Genomic DNA, 21,242 nt, shown 5'->3' on the forward strand with positions numbered 1-21,242 from the left:
AGAGGCGTGGCGACCTCGTCGTCAGCTGAAGCTGCGCTTAACAGGCAAAGGGCCTCATCAGACTGCAATCCCCATCTGAAGCAACAGCCTGGGAGACTGCCAGAAGCGGAATGGCTCCCTCCTCCGCCGTAGAAAGGAAGAAGGACCACGCAGAGGCGACCCACTCGTGTGCTTCTCCATTTTGAACGTGCTCCCAGACAGGAAGAAAGCATGGATTTCCCTTCACGTGAGCAAGGCTACCAAGTGCAATTTGCACGCACATTACGCATTAGGAACCATGCAATTTGTTGTCACTTGTTTGAAGAGATTGTCCAAAGTAAGGCCTTGTTTTGGCTTTGCAAGGTTTGCAGGGTTGGCCTTTAAGTCCCAAGGGGCTCAGAAACAAAAAAAATACCCCAACGTTGGAATAAAGGACCTCATTTCCCAAAGGTAACTAGGATTTCAGGCCTTAGACACCTGACAAGGGTGGTCGGTCCTGCCAAGAGGGCAAGGAACTGGACCCGATGCCCTCTGGAGGTCCCTTCCAGTTCTAGTGTTCCATGCTTGTAGGCTAAGGGGACCCTGACCCTCCTCCATTTTGCCTGCGCTCTCCCGTCTCGAACCCAGCTCATCGCTTCAGGAGCGCATCTGCTACGCAAACGCAGCCCGGAAGGGCTGCTGACCCACGCGAAGAGAGGACGTACTGCAAAGACTTTTCAGATGGCAGCTTAGTCCCCCGGCTGCAGCCTGCATCAAGAGCTTTCTGAGCGATCCGGGGCGGGCAGGGAGGAGGAGGTGGCTCTGTCCAGGGAGGCCACTGGCAGCTAGTCACTTCTGGCAGCAGGCAGCGCTCCACCCCTAACGTGCTCCTTCTAAACGTTCAAAGAGCGCTAGTTGAAAAGAGCCCAGAACAGGGCAAGAGATGAGAAGAGGCAGAACTAGCATGGCCAAAAAGGACTCATCCAGCAATGCTACTGCGAAGGGGAAGGCAAGAAGAAATGTCAGCTCAAGCAAGCGACACGTCTTGGGCCCTAAACACGCAGCCCAACTTGTCCCAGGCATCCCCGAAAAGCCTCTCTCCACCAGGAGAGAAAGACAAGCCGCGCCAAAGCTCGGCCCATCCTGGTCCCAAACCTTGTTGGTCCGATTTTCAGTGTCTCACACCTGGTAGGAACCCCCAGGGTAGAAAGCAATCCAGAAAGCAGAGACGGGAAAAGCGCAGCAGGAGAAGGCCGCAAAAGCAGGGGTTGGAACTAGCACCGGTGATGAAAAACAAGCAGTTTGTGGAAATTCCAACAATGCCCCTGGGGGAGCCCGAAAGATGGAGTCCAACTTCTCTGCGCTCCCCCCCAGAAAATCCCCTCCCCACCAGGAAAGACAGAAAGGCCATCTGGATGGAATCCAGGCCCCTCCTGGTCCCAGACGCAGCGAGGAACAAACCGTTTCCTTTTCCAGCGTGGCCAGCCGTTTAACGGCAGCACGAGGCCGCTGAGCTACTGTGAGGGAGAAGTGCCGTCGGTGCTGAAGACGCTCTCGACAGCGGCTCTACGGCATGGATCCAGCGATGGGTTTCCCGCGAGACCGCAGGTTAGCTGGAAAGAATCTTCTCTGACCGACTGTGGCACTCGCCAGGGCGTAGCGTGAAGCCCCGAGGGCTGCCGAGTAAAGTACCGATCCTCCAGAAAGCGGTCCCTCTTTTCAAACGGTTCCCCGGCCTGACAGGGCCCGGCATCCCCTGCTGCGGGGCACGTGCCGCCCGGGCATTTCCCAGGAAAGAGGCTCCAGCGCACGTCTCGGTAGGCAGAGGGCACCCGTGCCATTTGCAATCACTTGAAGGCTCCCGTCAGTTGCTCGTCCTGGGGCCAGTTGTGGATGTTTCGAAGAAGCTCCCGGCAATTGGGCCGCAACCCAAGGGACAAGGGCTCGGCACGCACCGAGCCGAAGGGCGGCCTCGTCGGCCTCTCCTGCTGTGGGGTTGTGGCCCAAAGCATCTTGCCATCACCTCCGTAAGAGGTCAGCCAAGGGCCTGTTTTGCTTGAGGGAGGCGGGGGTCCTCCGAATGTGCCCTGTTCCCCCGCAGCATGTGCTGCACCCAGTGGGGTGGAAAATCCCACAGCCTGTAGCAAAGAGTCTCCTGTGGATTTTCTCATTGCTGTGCCCTTCCCTCCCCGCCGGCCAATTGGGCACACCAGGGCAGCCCGCCTTTTGGGGCGGGAAGAGAAGAGAAGAGGCACCACCTCCAAAGGACCGCTGGCCTTCACGGGAGCGCCCACGCCTGTCAGGGGTGGGATTCGAACCCACGCCTCCAGGAGAGACTGCGACCTGAACGCAGCGCCTTGGACCGCTCGGCCACCCTGACGGCCGGCTGGGCTCCTCCCTCAGCTACCTGTGGGCAGAGAGGCAGCACTCCGGCCCACTGGGAGTCAGGGCCGCTGCTGCCAACAAAAGCTCCAGGCCTGGCTGCCAAGAGGAGACGGTGGTCCCTGAAAAAGTCAGCCACCTGCCAGGGGTGGGATTCGAACACACGCCTCCAGGGGAGACTGCGACCTTAACGCAGCGCCTTAGACCGCTCGGCCACCCTGACGGCCAGAAGGGCCCCTCCCCTTCTTTTCTGCCCGCCGCTGGCGGTGGCAGGGGGACATGGCCCCCGCCAGCAGGTGGCCTGCTTTCCCAACCAGGCCCCGGGGGGCGGGAAAACTCCTGCCAGCAGATCAACAGGAAACCCCTGAAACCAACTGACGCAAAAGAGCAGGGAGCCTCCCTGCCCCCGAGCAACAAAAGCCCGACAGCCCACTTTCAGGAGTGGCATTGGGAAGCCACACCTCCCCACAAGGCAGCGCTCTGGACCACTCATTCAGCCCCACCCAGCTGGCAAGTTTTTCTCCTGGGTGGCAGTCAGTGGAATTCAAAAGGCGGCGGCGCGCCTCACGCCAGCGTACTGCTGGCCTTTTCCCCTTTTCTTTCTGAAAATGGCCACGCTGGAAGAAAACAGCACGGGGAGAGCCACGCAAGAGCAGGCAGCAAAGAATGCAGCCCAAACGGACACTCGAGCGCATGCAAACGGGGGAGTTTGAGAAGGAGAGCCCCCCTGCTGAACGAACCAGGCGTGAGTAAGTTCCTTTGGGGTGAGTGACTTGGCTTGACTGTTGCTCTGCATTTGTCTTCTCTTTCAGGTGATTTCACTGACTGTGTCCGTTGGGATTCTGAGCCTGGGACGTCTTTGAGGCATTGTTGCTTTCCTGAGCCTCGTTGGAATCAGCCTGGGGATCAGCCCTCTGTGATGTTCTTGGATTTGACAACGACTAGCAGAACCATTGCTGTAACCACGGTCCAAAGCTTCGACCTAACGCTGTGCCAAGTGGGCCAGATGAGGGGTCTCATGAGAGCTGGTCATTCACGGAATGTCTTGTTGCTGCTGCTGCTGCTAGATCTGTATCATTTGTGGATGTGAAGTTGTCAGGGGCGGCCCTGTGCTTGGAGTTGAAGTTGGTTCCGGGAGACCACTTGAAGAGGCGTGGCGACCTCGTCGTCAGCTGAAGCTGCGCTTAACAGGCAAAGGGCCTCATCAGACTGCAATCCCCATCTGAAGCAACAGCCTGGGAGACTGCCAGAAGCGGAATGGCTCCCTCCTCCGCCGTAGAAAGGAAGAAGGACCACGCAGAGGCGACCCACTCGTGTGCTTCTCCATTTTGAACGTGCTCCCAGACAGGAAGAAAGCATGGATTTCCCTTCACGTGAGCAAGGCTACCAAGTGCAATTTGCACGCACATTACGCATTAGGAACCATGCAATTTGTTGTCACTTGTTTGAAGAGATTGTCCAAAGTAAGGCCTTGTTTTGGCTTTGCAAGGTTTGCAGGGTTGGCCTTTAAGTCCCAAGGGGCTCAGAAACAAAAAAAATACCCCAACGTTGGAATAAAGGACCTCATTTCCCAAAGGTAACTAGGATTTCAGGCCTTAGACACCTGACAAGGGTGGTCGGTCCTGCCAAGAGGGCAAGGAACTGGACCCGATGCCCTCTGGAGGTCCCTTCCAGTTCTAGTGTTCCATGCTTGTAGGCTAAGGGGACCCTGACCCTCCTCCATTTTGCCTGCGCTCTCCCGTCTCGAACCCAGCTCATCGCTTCAGGAGCGCATCTGCTACGCAAACGCAGCCCGGAAGGGCTGCTGACCCACGCGAAGAGAGGACGTACTGCAAAGACTTTTCAGATGGCAGCTTAGTCCCCCGGCTGCAGCCTGCATCAAGAGCTTTCTGAGCGATCCGGGGCGGGCAGGGAGGAGGAGGTGGCTCTGTCCAGGGAGGCCACTGGCAGCTAGTCACTTCTGGCAGCAGGCAGCGCTCCACCCCTAACGTGCTCCTTCTAAACGTTCAAAGAGCGCTAGTTGAAAAGAGCCCAGAACAGGGCAAGAGATGAGAAGAGGCAGAACTAGCATGGCCAAAAAGGACTCATCCAGCAATGCTACTGCGAAGGGGAAGGCAAGAAGAAATGTCAGCTCAAGCAAGCGACACGTCTTGGGCCCTAAACACGCAGCCCAACTTGTCCCAGGCATCCCCGAAAAGCCTCTCTCCACCAGGAGAGAAAGACAAGCCGCGCCAAAGCTCGGCCCATCCTGGTCCCAAACCTTGTTGGTCCGATTTTCAGTGTCTCACACCTGGTAGGAACCCCCAGGGTAGAAAGCAATCCAGAAAGCAGAGACGGGAAAAGCGCAGCAGGAGAAGGCCGCAAAAGCAGGGGTTGGAACTAGCACCGGTGATGAAAAACAAGCAGTTTGTGGAAATTCCAACAATGCCCCTGGGGGAGCCCGAAAGATGGAGTCCAACTTCTCTGCGCTCCCCCCCAGAAAATCCCCTCCCCACCAGGAAAGACAGAAAGGCCATCTGGATGGAATCCAGGCCCCTCCTGGTCCCAGACGCAGCGAGGAACAAACCGTTTCCTTTTCCAGCGTGGCCAGCCGTTTAACGGCAGCACGAGGCCGCTGAGCTACTGTGAGGGAGAAGTGCCGTCGGTGCTGAAGACGCTCTCGACAGCGGCTCTACGGCATGGATCCAGCGATGGGTTTCCCGCGAGACCGCAGGTTAGCTGGAAAGAATCTTCTCTGACCGACTGTGGCACTCGCCAGGGCGTAGCGTGAAGCCCCGAGGGCTGCCGAGTAAAGTACCGATCCTCCAGAAAGCGGTCCCTCTTTTCAAACGGTTCCCCGGCCTGACAGGGCCCGGCATCCCCTGCTGCGGGGCACGTGCCGCCCGGGCATTTCCCAGGAAAGAGGCTCCAGCGCACGTCTCGGTAGGCAGAGGGCACCCGTGCCATTTGCAATCACTTGAAGGCTCCCGTCAGTTGCTCGTCCTGGGGCCAGTTGTGGATGTTTCGAAGAAGCTCCCGGCAATTGGGCCGCAACCCAAGGGACAAGGGCTCGGCACGCACCGAGCCGAAGGGCGGCCTCGTCGGCCTCTCCTGCTGTGGGGTTGTGGCCCAAAGCATCTTGCCATCACCTCCGTAAGAGGTCAGCCAAGGGCCTGTTTTGCTTGAGGGAGGCGGGGGTCCTCCGAATGTGCCCTGTTCCCCCGCAGCATGTGCTGCACCCAGTGGGGTGGAAAATCCCACAGCCTGTAGCAAAGAGTCTCCTGTGGATTTTCTCATTGCTGTGCCCTTCCCTCCCCGCCGGCCAATTGGGCACACCAGGGCAGCCCGCCTTTTGGGGCGGGAAGAGAAGAGAAGAGGCACCACCTCCAAAGGACCGCTGGCCTTCACGGAAGCGCCCACGCCTGTCAGGGGTGGGATTCGAACCCACGCCTCCAGGAGAGACTGCGACCTGAACGCAGCGCCTTGGACCGCTCAGCCACCCTGACGGCCGGCTGGGCTCCTCCCTCAGCTACCTGTGGGCAGAGAGGCAGCACTCCGGCCCACTGGGAGTCAGGGCCGCTGCTGCCAACAAAAGCTCCAGGCCTGGCTGCCAAGAGGAGACGGTGGTCCCTGAAAAAGTCAGCCGCCTGCCAGGGGTGGGATTCGAACCCACGCCTCCAGGGGAGACTGCGACCTTAACGCAGCGCCTTAGACCGCTCGGCCACCCTGACGGCCAGAAGGGCCCCTCCCCTTCTTTTCTGCCCGCCGCTGGCGGTGGCAGGGGGACATGGCCCCCGCCAGCAGGTGGCCTGCTTTCCCAACCAGGCCCCGGGGGGCGGGAAAACTCCTGCCAGCAGATCAACAGGAAACCCCTGAAACCAACTGACGCAAAAGAGCAGGGAGCCTCCCTGCCCCCGAGCAACAAAAGCCCGACAGCCCACTTTCAGGAGTGGCATTGGGAAGCCACACCTCCCCACAAGGCAGCGCTCTGGACCACTCATTCAGCCCCACCCAGCTGGCAAGTTTTTCTCCTGGGTGGCAGTCAGTGGAATTCAAAAGGCGGCGGCGCGCCTCACGCCAGCGTACTGCTGGCCTTTTCCCCTTTTCTTTCTGAAAATGGCCACGCTGGAAGAAAACAGCACGGGGAGAGCCACGCAAGAGCAGGCAGCAAAGAATGCAGCCCAAACGGACACTCGAGCGCATGCAAACGGGGGAGTTTGAGAAGGAGAGCCCCCTGCTGAACGAACCAGGCGTGAGTAAGTTCCTTTGGGGTGAGTGACTTGGCTTGACTGTTGCTCTGCATTTGTCTTCTCTTTCAGGTGATTTCACTGACTGTGTCCGTTGGGATTCTGAGCCTGGGACGTCTTTGAGGCATTGTTGCTTTCCTGAGCCTCGTTGGAATCAGCCTGGGGATCAGCCCTCTGTGATGTTCTTGGATTTGACAACCACTAGCAGAACCATTGCTGTAACCACGGTCCAAAGCTTCGACCTAACGCTGTGCCAAGTGGGCCAGATGAGGGGTCTCATGAGAGCTGGTCATTCACGGAATGTCTTGTTGCTGCTGCTGCTGCTAGATCTGTATCATTTGTGGATGTGAAGTTGTCAGGGGCGGCCCTGTGCTTGGAGTTGAAGTTGGTTCCGGGAGACCACTTGAAGAGGCGTGGCGACCTCGTCGTCAGCTGAAGCTGCGCTTAACAGGCAAAGGGCCTCATCAGACTGCAATCCCCATCTGAAGCAACAGCCTGGGAGACTGCCAGAAGCGGAATGGCTCCCTCCTCCGCCGTAGAAAGGAAGAAGGACCACGCAGAGGCGACCCACTCGTGTGCTTCTCCATTTTGAACGTGCTCCCAGACAGGAAGAAAGCATGGATTTCCCTTCACGTGAGCAAGGCTACCAAGTGCAATTTGCACGCACATTACGCATTAGGAACCATGCAATTTGTTGTCACTTGTTTGAAGAGATTGTCCAAAGTAAGGCCTTGTTTTGGCTTTGCAAGGTTTGCAGGGTTGGCCTTTAAGTCCCAAGGGGCTCAGAAACAAAAAAAATACCCCAACGTTGGAATAAAGGACCTCATTTCCCAAAGGTAACTAGGATTTCAGGCCTTAGACACCTGACAAGGGTGGTCGGTCCTGCCAAGAGGGCAAGGAACTGGACCCGATGCCCTCTGGAGGTCCCTTCCAGTTCTAGTGTTCCATGCTTGTAGGCTAAGGGGACCCTGACCCTCCTCCATTTTGCCTGCGCTCTCCCGTCTCGAACCCAGCTCATCGCTTCAGGAGCGCATCTGCTACGCAAACGCAGCCCGGAAGGGCTGCTGACCCACGCGAAGAGAGGACGTACTGCAAAGACTTTTCAGATGGCAGCTTAGTCCCCCGGCTGCAGCCTGCATCAAGAGCTTTCTGAGCGATCCGGGGCGGGCAGGGAGGAGGAGGTGGCTCTGTCCAGGGAGGCCACTGGCAGCTAGTCACTTCTGGCAGCAGGCAGCGCTCCACCCCTAACGTGCTCCTTCTAAACGTTCAAAGAGCGCTAGTTGAAAAGAGCCCAGAACAGGGCAAGAGATGAGAAGAGGCAGAACTAGCATGGCCAAAAAGGACTCATCCAGCAATGCTACTGCGAAGGGGAAGGCAAGAAGAAATGTCAGCTCAAGCAAGCGACACGTCTTGGGCCCTAAACACGCAGCCCAACTTGTCCCAGGCATCCCCGAAAAGCCTCTCTCCACCAGGAGAGAAAGACAAGCCGCGCCAAAGCTCGGCCCATCCTGGTCCCAAACCTTGTTGGTCCGATTTTCAGTGTCTCACACCTGGTAGGAACCCCCAGGGTAGAAAGCAATCCAGAAAGCAGAGACGGGAAAAGCGCAGCAGGAGAAGGCCGCAAAAGCAGGGGTTGGAACTAGCACCGGTGATGAAAAACAAGCAGTTTGTGGAAATTCCAACAATGCCCCTGGGGGAGCCCGAAAGATGGAGTCCAACTTCTCTGCGCTCCCCCCCAGAAAATCCCCTCCCCACCAGGAAAGACAGAAAGGCCATCTGGATGGAATCCAGGCCCCTCCTGGTCCCAGACGCAGCGAGGAACAAACCGTTTCCTTTTCCAGCGTGGCCAGCCGTTTAACGGCAGCACGAGGCCGCTGAGCTACTGTGAGGGAGAAGTGCCGTCGGTGCTGAAGACGCTCTCGACAGCGGCTCTACGGCATGGATCCAGCGATGGGTTTCCCGCGAGACCGCAGGTTAGCTGGAAAGAATCTTCTCTGACCGACTGTGGCACTCGCCAGGGCGTAGCGTGAAGCCCCGAGGGCTGCCGAGTAAAGTACCGATCCTCCAGAAAGCGGTCCCTCTTTTCAAACGGTTCCCCGGCCTGACAGGGCCCGGCATCCCCTGCTGCGGGGCACGTGCCGCCCGGGCATTTCCCAGGAAAGAGGCTCCAGCGCACGTCTCGGTAGGCAGAGGGCACCCGTGCCATTTGCAATCACTTGAAGGCTCCCGTCAGTTGCTCGTCCTGGGGCCAGTTGTGGATGTTTCGAAGAAGCTCCCGGCAATTGGGCCGCAACCCAAGGGACAAGGGCTCGGCACGCACCGAGCCGAAGGGCGGCCTCGTCGGCCTCTCCTGCTGTGGGGTTGTGGCTCAAAGCATCTTGGCGGGGGTCCTCCGAATGTGCCCTGTTCCCCCGCAGCATGTGCTGCACCCAGTGGGGTGGAAAATCCCACAGCCTGTAGCAAAGAGTCTCCTGTGGATTTTCTCATTGCTGTGCCCTTCCCTCCCCGCCGGCCAATTGGGCACACCAGGGCAGCCCGCCTTTTGGGGCGGGAAGAGAAGAGAAGAGGCACCACCTCCAAAGGACCGCTGGCCTTCACGGGAGCGCCCACGCCTGTCAGGGGTGGGATTCGAACCCACGCCTCCAGGAGAGACTGCGACCTGAACGCAGCGCCTTGGACCGCTCGGCCACCCTGACGGCCGGCTGGGCTCCTCCCTCAGCTACCTGTGGGCAGAGAGGCAGCACTCCGGCCCACTGGGAGTCAGGGCCGCTGCTGCCAACAAAAGCTCCAGGCCTGGCTGCCAAGAGGAGACGGTGGTCCCTGAAAAAGTCAGCCGCCTGCCAGGGGTGGGATTCGAACCCACGCCTCCAGGGGAGACTGCGACCTTAACGCAGCGCCTTAGACCGCTCGGCCACCCTGACGGCCAGAAGGGCCCCTCCCCTTCTTTTCTGCCCGCCGCTGGCGGTGGCAGGGGGACATGGCCCCCGCCAGCAGGTGGCCTGCTTTCCCAACCAGGCCCCGGGGGGCGGGAAAACTCCTGCCAGCAGATCAACAGGAAACCCCTGAAACCAACTGACGCAAAAGAGCAGGGAGCCTCCCTGCCCCCGAGCAACAAAAGCCCGACAGCCCACTTTCAGGAGTGGCATTGGGAAGCCACACCTCCCCACAAGGCAGCGCTCTGGACCACTCATTCAGCCCCACCCAGCTGGCAAGTTTTTCTTTGCAGAAAGTTGGAAAGGTGGATGAGACAACTGGGTGATGTGGCAATGAAATTGGAGATGAAATTCAATATTAAAGTAATGCACATGGCAAAATATAATTCCTATTATGCATTCAAATGATGGTGCCTAAATTAGCAGTTACCCATTAAGAAAGAGATCTTGTTGCTCTCTTTTAAATTCATCAAAGCCTTTTTCATTGTGCCTGTATCCTCCTGAACTCATTCTTCAGTTTCAGAATGCTTGAAAATTATCTTTACTCATTGCTGGGACAGATTCAACTGAGTAATGTAGCTACCCTTAAAAGCTGTGTCTACACGTGCACACTACTTCGAAGTAGCGGCACTAAGTTCGAAATAGCGCCCGTCGCGGCTATATGCGTCGGGTGCTCTTTCGAAGTTAACTTCGACGTTAGGTGGCGAGACGTCGAAGTTGCTAACCCCATGAGGGGATAGGAATAGCGCCCTACTTCGACGTTCAACGTCGAAGTAGGGACAGTGTAGACGATCCGCGTCCCGCAACGTCGAAATTGGCGGGTCCTCCATGGCGGCCATCAGCTCGGGGGTTGAGAGACGCTCTCTCCAGCCCCTCAGCTCACTGGTGGCCGCGTGGAGTGGCCCCTTAAAGGTCCCCTCCCCGTCCCTGCCTCTGCAGGAAGCTGAGGCAACGTGCAGGCTGTAGCCTGCACACGCGGGCAGCCTGCAGCACCCTCAGCCACCCACCCAGCGGCGATGGCTAGCTGGCAGCCCCCCCAGGGGACCCCCCCCCAAGGGGAGCCAGGGCAGCCAGCCCAGCCAGAGGGGCAGCCAGTCTGGGAAGCGGCAGCGGGGCCCCTCCTGGACGGAGGCTGAGCTGCGGGACCTGCTGGGGCTCTGGAGTGAGGAGGAGGTGCTCCAGGTAATGGGGAGCAAGAGGCGGAATGCGGATGCGTTCGCTCAGCTGGCCGACGGCCTGGCTGCCGGGGGTCACCCTGCCCGCATTCCTGACCACGTCAGGAGTAAGGTCAAGGAGCTGCGGCAGGGTTACTCCCGGGCCTGGGATGCGGCCAGCCGATCTGGGGCCGCCCCCGTCACTTGCCCCTTTTACAGGGAGCTCAGGGACATCCTGGGCTCCCGGCACACCTCCTCCCCTCCGGCCACCCTTGACACCTCGGCTGACGAGCCCCAGCAGGCCCTGCAGACGGAGTCCGCCCCGGAGGCAAGCCCCCGGAGGCCACCACTGGGACATCGCGGCAGGAGGAGGAGGAGGGCTCCTCCTCCACAGAATCCAGCCTGCAGATCCTCCTCCTGCCATCCCGGAGCAGCAGCAGGGCCTCCGCCCCCCGGGGATCTCCGGACTGTGGGAGCGGACCCACAGGTACGTACCCCTCTCTGGTGGACACCCCTGGGCTTGAGGGGGGGGGTAAGAGATATGTGTCCTGGGCCCCCCACATGCTCACATGGCCATGGCCCCAAGGACACCAGGGCCATGGCCCTCACAGCACTGCAGCCATCAGCCCGTGCCCCCCCCCCCCGCATGACAGTGCCATGCCCCATCCCCGGGCCAGGGGGGAGCGGAACCTCGAGGGGCCCCCGGGAGGAGGGGGTGGGACACCCCGCAGCAGCAGCATGTGATGGAGTGGGGGGAGTGCAAAAGGGAGACTCAGGCTACATATGAGCCACAAGAGCCGAAGAGCTCCCAGGGGCAAAGGAGGATCCTGGCGCTACAGCTCGCAGGTGACACCTCTGCCCTGAACCAACAGGAGGGAGGAGCCGAGCTGGCTTGGAATTGGGGGGCGAGGGCGGGGGCCACAGGTAGAGGCTAGGGGAAGTGAGAGCTGGTAGGCAGCCAGCCTGAGGAGGGGGAAAGCTGCATCCCAGAGGGGCCCCCCTTGGGGTCTTCTCCCCACGACGGGTTGGAAGGACTGTCTCTTCCGACAGCTGGTGCTGTCACTCCTGCCAGAAAGTGGCCATCTGTGGCCTAAGAAACCTCTCCTGCTGTCAGACCCTGCGGGGTGAAGTGAGAGTCGCTCCCACCAGGGGACGGGGTGCAGGGCTGGGGGACCCCTGAACCCCATCCATCACAGCATCATCTCCTGGGGATGGGGATGGGGAACCTGCAGCACAGGGCTGGGGGGACAAAGGCCACGGCTCGGGGCCCACACTAACGCCTGTCTCCATTCTTCTTCCCCCGCTCCTCTTCTGTGTCCTGCACCTGCACCATCACAAGGACCGGAAGAGAGCGCCGGCGAGGCGTCAGTCGTCCCGGAGAGCCCTCCGGGACCATCGCTCCAGGGCAGCCCCTCGGCCGAGGACCGACTGGCCCCGCGGCGGGCTAGACGGCGGGCCCCGCGCCACCAACCGCCGCCGGCGACAGACCCCCAGCTGCTGGCCATCCTTCGTCGGCAGCTGGAGGTCACGGAGCAGCACCTCCAGCTGCAGGAGCGGGTGCTGGCCTGGCGCCAGGAGGCATGGGGGGCCTACATGCAGACATTTAACCGCCTGGTGGACTTCCTGGCCCCCCATGCCGCGCCGGCCGAAACATCGTCCGCCCTGCCCGCTCCTGCAGCCCCACCACCAGCTGTTCCGCCCGTCGCCGGCCCGTCCGCCGTCGCCCCGCCACCCACCCGCGAGGGCCAGAGCGCCGAGGGACCCCTGGAGCCACCTGACACTCGCCGGCCCCGATACCTTCCGGTCCAGCCCGCTCCCACCCAGCCGCGGACCAGGCTGCAAGCGCGGCGGGGCTCCCGGCCGGCCACGCCCAGTGCCGGGATATAGGGGTGAGGGGCCCGGGACGTGGCCCCCCCTTTGTATATAGTTGCACCCTGTTTGTTTGGTCCCCCCGTTTGCCCCGTCCCCCCATGTAAATAGTTCTCCCCTTTATCCTCCCTGGTTTTCTTTTTATTATTTATTGCACACTGTTGTTTCTTTGCATTGTTTTATTGTTCTACATATTGCTCTTGTTGGACGTTTGTCCCTAGTTTTCTGTTCGTGGTTCACATATTTCTTTTTACATCCCAAAAAAAAAAGGTTCTGAAAGACAAAAAAAAAGTTTACGTTCAGCCACAAGTGCGTGCTGTCATTTGTCCAGGACAAGTGGGAGCGGGGGGGCGGTGGGGTGCTCCATGGTGTGGGCGTTGGGGCAGGAGTGTGGGGGAGGAAGGGGTGGGCAGTAGGGGGCCTGGGCAGAGTTCACCCCGCGTCCTGTTCGTCGAAGTGGGCCCGCAGGGCCTCCCGGACCCGGGTCCCCTCGGGGTCCACCTGCCAACTGGGGGCAGCAGGTGGCTGGACGTGTGCCCTGCCGGCCTCCGCAGCCCAGCCCTGCAGAAAGGTCTCCCCCTTGCTCTCGACCAAATTGTGCAGGGCGCAGCAGGCACCCACAATCTGGGGGATGTTGTTGGGGCCCGCATCCAGGCGGGTCAGGAGACATCTCCAGCGTCCCTTCAGGTGGCCAAATGAGCGCTCCACCACCTGGCACGCACGGTTCAGGCGCTCGTTGAAGCGCTCCTGGCTAGCGGAGAGATGGCCCGTGTAGGGGTGCATGAGCCACGGCCGGAGGGGGTAGGCCGCATCTGCGATGACGCAGAAGGGCATGGTGGTGTCCCCCAGAGGGATCTCCCGCTGGGGGATGTAGGTCCCCGCCTCCAGCCGGTGGCACAGGCCCGAGTTCCGAAAAACCCGGGCGTCGTGGGTGCTGCCAGGCCAGCCCACGTAAATGTCCTGGAAACATCCCCGGCTGTCCACCAAGGCCTGCAGGATGACAGAATGGTAGCCCTTGCGATTGAGGTATCGTCCGCCACTGTGATGCGGGGCGCGGATGGGGATGTGAGTCCCATCCAGAGCCCCGAAGCTGTTGGGGAAGCCCAGGGTGGCAAAGGCGGCGATGGTGGCATCTGGGTCCCCCAGCCTCACGAGCCTGTGCAGGAGCATGGCGTTGATGGCACGCACAACCTGCAGAGAAAGCACATGGGATGGCACCAATGAGGGGTGAGCAGGGTGTGCGTGGCCCTGCCCTGCCCTGCTCTGGCCCCCTGCCCTGCCCTAGCCCCCGTGCCCTGGCCTCCCCCTGTGGGTTCGCTTACCTCCATGAAGACAGCCCCGACGGTGGCCTTGCCGACACCAAACTGCTGGCCCACGGATCGGTAGCTGACCGGAGTGGCCAGCTTCCAGACAGCGATGCCGACCCATTTCTGCACCGTGAGGGCACGCCACATGGCAGTGTCCTGGTGCCTGAGTGCGGGGGTGAGCCACTGGCACAGCTCCAGGAATTTCTGCCGGGTCATCCTGAAGTTCCTGAGCCAGTGGTCGTCGTCCCACTCCCCAAGCACCAGCCGCTCCCACCAGTCGGTGCTGGTGGGGTAGCTCCACAGCCGCCGGCGTGTGAGGCGGGGGGTGGAGCGGGGTGCTGCAGGGGTAGGGGTTGAGCCCTGCTGCCCTGGGGGCATCTCCTCCCCTGGGGCAAGGAGGTGCTCAGCTGCCTCCCACATGGCATGGGTCAGGGCAAGCCCTGCTCCTGCCGGGAGGGCTGGGTGGACCTCTAGCTGCTGCTGCTGCCGCTGCTGCTGCTGCTGCTGGGGGTCCATGACTGTGGCGCCCGGGGTCTGTGTGCCTATGGCTCCTCAGACCGCGTGCTGTGCAGGCTGAGTGTGTGTGGGAGGGGCCCTTTAAGGGAGTGGCTAGCTGTTGCCCTGGAAGCGCTAGTCCGCCCGTTGACCCTGTCTGCAGCTGTGCCTGGCATCCCTATTTCGATGTATGCTACTTGGGCGTGTAGACGTTCCCTCGCTGCACCTATTTCGATGTTGGGCTGAGCAACGTCGAAGTTGAACATCGACGTTGCTGGCCCTGGAGGACGCGTAGATGCTATTCATCGAAATAGGCTATTTCGATGTCGCAACATCGAAATAGGCTACTTCGATGTAGGCTTCACGTGTAGACGTAGCCAAAGTGTATCAGAACAATATCAGGGAACCTATATGGCAGTTGCATAGAATCATAGGGTCAAAGAACACTAGAACTGGAAGGGACCTCAATAAGTCATAGAGTCCAGTTCCCTGCTCTCATGGCAGGACGAAACATCGTCTCTAGATCATCTCTGATAGATGTCTGTCTAACCTGCTCTAAATATCTCCAGTAATGGAGATTACACAACTACTCTTGGTAGTTTATTCCAGTATTTAACCTGCATGACAGTTTGAAAGTTTTTCTAATGTCCAGCCGAAACCTTCCTTGCTGCAGTTTAAGCCCATTGCTCCTCGTCCTATCCTCAGAGGGCAAGGAGAACAATTTTTCTCTCTCCTCCTTGTAACCCTCTCTTAGGTACTTAAAAACTGCAATCTTGTCCCCTCTAAGTTTTCTCTTTTCTAAACTAAACAAGCCCAGTTCTTTCAGTCTTCCTTATACCTCATGTTCTCTAGACCTTTAATCATTCTTGTTCTTGTCTGGACCTTCTCCAATTTCTGCACCTCTTTCTTTAACTGTCCAGAAAGCTACAGCGAGACAGAATGTCTTGAAATGGGGATTGTAGTGAAGACAGCTTGCAAGTGATTGCAATATTTTTAATTTACTGTAATTCATGGTAAGGTAATGATGTTGTTTATAACAACTGAATCATTATTAAAATAGTAATGATAGCAATGAGAGTCCCATTGACTAACTAGAATATGAAAGTCATACATAAATGTGCTGAAAATAGTGTTCCACCACAACCAAGTACTGTCCCCCAACGCACATTCCTCTTCAAAAGCACCTATCAACCAAACAAAAGTCATCCTCTGGCTGGGGGGAGGGATAACTCAGTGGTTTGAGCATTAGCCTGTTAAAGCCCAGGGTTGTGAGCTTAGCCCTTAGGGGTGCCATTTAGGGATCTAGGGCAAAATGGACAGGGGGCAAACAAGGGAAGGTGCTTGACCCTTCCAAAAGGGCAGGGGATTGGACTTGATAATCTCCCAAGGTCTCTTCTAGCCCTATGAGATGTGTATCTCTATGTATGTTTGTATATGTAAATACATCACTGACTTCTCTCAGTTAGAGTACATGGGTGCCAGATCACCAAGGCCATTATGTTCTTGTCACTGAGATGAAAATTTCAGCCAATGCCTTATTTTTTGTTTCAGGTTAACATAGGAGTTTATTTTAACATTGTTTTAATTATGATGGCTTTTATGTTCACAGACTATAGGAACATATTATAATGTGTATACTCCACCAGACAGTGAAGTCTCCTTTGCAGAAGGGATTATTTTGCTTCATGTGGACAAATATGTTTTGGCAGACTTGCAGATATTAATGAAATCAGTATGAATTTGTGTCTATGGTGTGTGAGAAGATGCCAGGATAGGGAAAGCAACAGTTGCATTCAAGTCTCTTTGTCCCATATGGGGTTCACAGATAATATCTGGGAAGATGAAACTGCGAATCTTCAATACAAATGTGAAGAGTGTGTACTTGTATGAATGGTTGGCCTGGTGTACTAAAAAGTCTTCAGATCACAAGTGTAGGGTGCAAGAAGAGTTTGTAATGGTCGAGAGTGCAGTCCGACCCCTCTGTGAATCCTCAGGAGAATTCCAAACAGACCAGTCTGTGCAAGGTGAAAAGCTGCAAAAAAACATGCAAAACATGGCAACAACTGCAAGCAAAGCACGCTTGCCAAAACTTCAAGGCTATGCTGGCAGTAGGCCACAAGAGATAGTGACAAGGAATGCATAGGCAATTTTAGGCAATCTTATGTTAATAAGTTAAGCTTTATCAGCTAATGTTAGGAGGCCTGTTACAGAGCCTCTCCCCGAGCGAAGCTCCAACGCATTGGGTTTTCCCCCACTGGTGACTGCGGCGTCTCCGGGGCTCCCGTCGCGGGTGTCATGTGCTTTTAATAAACCAAATATAGCACTCGCCTTCTAGGTGCAGCCTCGTTTCTGGGGAACCCGAGCCTGGTTGGTTACAACAAGCTGCAGACATTCATAAACAAATGCTTGTCATACATCCTTTGCATCAAATGGCAACACTTTGTCACAAATGATGAGGAGCTGTGGAACAGAGCAGTACAAGAACGACTTGATGTTCAAATCAAGAGAAGAAAGTGAGGATGGCTAGACCAAACTGTCAGAAAACCATCATCTAGCATAGTCTGTCAAGTTCTCACATGGAACCCTCAAGAAAAATGCAAAAGAGGAAGACCTGGGACAATGTGGAGAAGATCTTCTGAGATAGAAGGACAACATCTGGGATACTCCTGGAGTCAGCTAGAAGTTTTCTCTCAAGACAGAGTGAAGTGAAGGAGACTTTTAATGACCTATGCTCCACTCAGAGTACAAGGGTTTAAGTCAAATAAGTCAAATGTTTGAGAATCCCACAAGGGTTGCAAAACAGCATCTCATCAGAGAATTCAAAATCATGAACTAAAATGAATGGAAGCCACTCTAGTGATGCATGTAAAATGAACCAAAATCCTATTGAGTAGTTAGTTAGCTTCGAACCAGTCGTTCATGTTTCTAGCTCTTCTTCCACACACTGACAAGGCCATGTTGTAAACCGTATCCCTCAGATGTTGCCATTTGGATGTCACATCGGCGCCCCCAGGGCCGCTGCACAGATTTTCCTGGAGGGTCACTCTTAACTTTTCAGCTTTCTCCGAGTTTGCTGTCTTTCTAGCCTTCATCGACCTGACCAAGGCCTTTGACTTGGTCAGCAGGGATGGTCTGTTCAAACTGCTCCACAAGATAGGCTGTCCTCCACGGTTACTCAAGATGATTCAGTTGTTCCACGAAGACATGAGAGGAACCATCCAATATGACGGCGCATTATCGGATGCTTTCAGAATCAGGAGCGGCGTCAAACAAGGATGCGTGCTTGCTCCGACATTGTTCGGGATCTTCTTCGCACTCCTCCTGAAGCATGCCTTTGGATCTTCAACAGAGGGCATCTTGCTGCACACAAGATCTGATGGGAAACTGTTTAATCTTGCAAGGCTGAAAGCTAAGTCTAAGGTGCGAGAAGTCCTCATCAGAGACATGCTGTTCGCAGACGATGCTGCTGTAGTGTCTCACACAGAAGACCAGCTTCAACAACTGCTGGATCAGTTCTCCAAAGCGTGCAAGGACTTTGGGCTTACCATCAGCCTAAAGAAGACAAACGTACTCGGTCAGGATGTTGCTGAATCCCCATCAATCAGCATGGACAACTATACGTTAGAGGTCGTCCACGAGTTCGTTTACCTTGGGTCCACCATCACTGACACCCTGTCGTTGGACACTGAGCTAAATAGGAGGATGGGAAAAGCGGCCACAACTCTGTCCAGACTCAGCAAGAGATTGTGGAATAACAACAAGCTGTACACTCACACCAAAATGCAAGTCTACAGAGCCTGCATCCTCAGCACCCTCCTTTATGGCAGCGAGACTTGGACCCTGTATGCCCGCCAGGAAAAAAGGCTGAACGTCTTCCACTTGCGCTGCCTCAGGCGCATCCTTGGAATATCATGGAAGGACAGAGTGACCAACACCGCCGTCCTTGAGCAAGCTGGAGTCCCAAACATGCACACCCTCCTCAGGCATCGTCAGCTCCGCTGGCTTGGCCACGTCCACAGGATGAACGATGGAAGGATTCCAAAAGACATCCTGTATGGTGAGCTAGCCTCTGGCAAAAGACCTCCCGGACGCCCCCAGTTGCGTTACAAAGATGTCTGCAAGAGGGACCTCAGAGAGGTAGACATCGAGCTGGACAACAGGAAGAACTAGCAGACGACTGCAGCAGATGGAGGCAGGGGTTACACAAGGGCCTTCAGAAGGGCGAGATGAGGATCAGACAGCTAGCAGAGGAGAAGCGAGCCCACAGAAAGCACACTAAGGACTTGCCAGACAACCACCACATCTGCAAGAGATTCAGCAAGGACTGTCACTCTCGTGTGGGTCTTCATAGTCACAGTAGACGCTGTAAATGAAGTCCTCAATTGAAACTATAAAGGGCGCGATCCATAGTCTATGCAGACTGAAGGATGCCTACTACTAGGTCTTCTAGTGAAAGTACCTGAGGAACTTTTAATGGCGTAGTGCTCAAGGCAAGGATCTGTGAATAGCCTTGTTTTTACTGTAAACCTAAACTGCAGTTGGTCCTACAAAGACATGTGATCAAGCCACCTGGTGCTGGAATCTATCTTGAATTTGGTATTTTTCCAGAGGGGTGGGGAGAAAAAGACTTCCTGTCCTGGGGAAGTATTATTTGAGGAATGGGAAGCAAGTGATGGTTGTCTTCACCTGGCTTCACAGATTGTTCTCCACCCACAGAGGATACATGAAAGAAGCTGGAAACAAAAATATTCTAATGACAGGGGTGGAGATAAGCTGCTGGACCCAGGCCGGAAAGAATTGCTCTGGCCTGAAAAGACTTCACCTGTAATAAGAACTAGGGTAAGAAATTATGATTTGTAACAACTTCTCTTACGCTATGGTTACACTAGGGATTTTTGAGGACAAAAACACGCTGCATGTTTATACACAAAATGGATTTTGTCGACAGCATATTGACAAAACTCATCACTTTCACCGGCAGTGTTCTGCCTCAAAACTTTGAGGCATAATGCCTTTGTCAACAGATTTCTGTCCACAAAACAGCTGTGTAAATGCCCCCAGCAGACATCTCTCAACAGACAGGGCATCCACAACAATGGACAGCCCTCTCTGCTATGCTTCCGGGTGCCTGTTTTGTTGAGAGAGCAGCTTGGCAGCCTGGCTTCTCTGTCAACAGAGTGGAGCACTCTTCCAATTTGCTTTTGTGTGTGGCTGCACTCTGTCAACAGAAGTTTTGTTGGGAAATATCTTCTGACAGTGGCTTCTTTGACAGAGTGCTGTGGTGTAACCATAGCCAATGTGTATAAGGCTTAGTTGGCATGTTTTGTTTTATTTTAGCTTAGTAACTTTGATCTCTCGTCACTTACAACCACTTAAATCCTACTTTTTATGCTTAAACATTTTGGTTTATTATCAAACCCGGTATTAATAATTGTTACCGGGGTTGCGGGAGGGTACAGCTGTACATATCTCTTTCATTGAAAAAGAGAGCAAAATTTATGAGCTTTTTTTGTGTAAAACTTTTATACAAAGTAAGATGGATTTATTTGGGGGTTTGGTTCTCTTTGGGGGCTATGACTCTGGGTATTGTGAAAGACCTTATAACTGAGTCCTCACAGAGCTCAGTTGGTTTTGTTGCTCTGCTGAGCAAGAGACCCCAACTCTGTGCCTTTTCTGGGGGAGACGACAGCTTTTGGCTCAGCAGGTCAGGGCGCTGGAGCACCCCAGAGGGCAAGTAGATTGGCTCGGGGTATGATCCAGCCCATCAGGTGGCCCTCTCTAGGGGATCTCTGTTACTCAGCCTGTCACAGTCCCCTCTCAGTCTTCTCTTTTCCAGACAAAACAATCCCAGTTCTTGTAGTCTTTCCCCATAGATCATGTTTTCTTGACCTTTAATCATTTTTGTTGTTCTTCCCTGGACCTTCTCCAACTTGGCCACATCTTTCCTTAAATGTGACACCCAGAACTGGACACAACACTCCAGTTAAGGTCCAATCAGCACAGAGTAGAGATGAAGAATTACTTCTTGCCTGCAACTTGCCTGTTAATGCATCCCTGAATGATTGCTTTTTTTGCAACATTGTCACACTGTTGACTCATATTTAGCTTGAGGTCTGCTAAGACCTCCTGATCCCTTTCTATAGTACTTCTTTCTAGACAGTAATTTCCCATTTTGTATGTATGAAACTGATTGTTTCTCCCTAAGTGTATTATTGTGCATGTGTGTTTACTGTATTTCATTGTATTTACTTCTGATCATTTCTCCAGTTTGTCTACAGCATTTTAAATTATAATGAGATCCTCCAAAATATTTGTAATGCCTTCTACCTGAGCATCATCAGCAAACTTTACAAGTGTACTCACTGTGCCATTATTTAAATAATTGATGAAGATATTGAACAGAAACAGTCCCTTCAGAATCCGGCTCATGATGCTCATTATGACTATGAACCATTGATACCTATTCTATGGGAAAGGTTATCTAACCAATTATATACTCAACTTATAGTAGCTTCATCTAGGTTGGGTTAGAGGTGGTTCACAAGGGTTAGCCCATGGTGGGCTGTCAGTACTTTATTTACCTGTAGACCTGCAGGTATGGCCACTTGCCGCTCCTGTTGGCCATAGATCACAGTACGTTAGCTTGCATTGACACATATCATGGTGTCCCCCATCAGCAGAGGTATTCCATGCCCCTGAGTGATATACTGACATAAATTGGTCATTTGCAAAGTGGCCCAGAGACATTTAACTTCTTTCAGGACTGCATTCTTACTGTATTCGCTCTTACCTTAATTCTTTTTTTATTATTTCTTGTACTTACCTTCCATCCACATTCATTCAGTTTTAACATATTTTCTTCATCATATTTCTTTTTTGTGCATATTGGAAGACATTTGACACCATGTTGTATGTCAT

General features: G+C 55.2%; 6 non-coding genes across 6 annotated transcripts; all 6 read right to left on the minus strand.

The window, feature by feature from the left end:
• Positions 1-2,255: 2,255 nt before the first annotated feature.
• Positions 2,256-2,338, minus strand: TRNAL-CAG (transfer RNA leucine (anticodon CAG)). The gene has a single exon. It is a non-coding gene; the product is annotated as a tRNA-Leu (tRNA).
• Positions 2,339-2,480: 142 nt separating this feature from the next.
• On the minus strand, positions 2,481-2,563 carry TRNAL-AAG (transfer RNA leucine (anticodon AAG)). Its single transcript has one exon. It is a non-coding gene; the product is annotated as a tRNA-Leu (tRNA).
• Positions 2,564-5,742: 3,179 nt separating this feature from the next.
• TRNAL-CAG (transfer RNA leucine (anticodon CAG)) lies at positions 5,743-5,825 on the minus strand. Its single transcript has one exon. It is a non-coding gene; the product is annotated as a tRNA-Leu (tRNA).
• A 142-nt stretch (positions 5,826-5,967) lies between these two features.
• On the minus strand, positions 5,968-6,050 carry TRNAL-AAG (transfer RNA leucine (anticodon AAG)). Its single transcript has one exon. It is a non-coding gene; the product is annotated as a tRNA-Leu (tRNA).
• Positions 6,051-9,179: 3,129 nt separating this feature from the next.
• On the minus strand, positions 9,180-9,262 carry TRNAL-CAG (transfer RNA leucine (anticodon CAG)). The gene has a single exon. It is a non-coding gene; the product is annotated as a tRNA-Leu (tRNA).
• Positions 9,263-9,404: 142 nt separating this feature from the next.
• On the minus strand, positions 9,405-9,487 carry TRNAL-AAG (transfer RNA leucine (anticodon AAG)). Its single transcript has one exon. It is a non-coding gene; the product is annotated as a tRNA-Leu (tRNA).
• Positions 9,488-21,242: the final 11,755 nt, after the last annotated feature.

The sequence above is a fragment of the Carettochelys insculpta genome, chromosome 2 (genome assembly GCF_033958435.1).
Source record: "Carettochelys insculpta isolate YL-2023 chromosome 2, ASM3395843v1, whole genome shotgun sequence".
NCBI classification, from domain to species: domain Eukaryota; kingdom Metazoa; phylum Chordata; order Testudines; family Carettochelyidae; genus Carettochelys; species Carettochelys insculpta.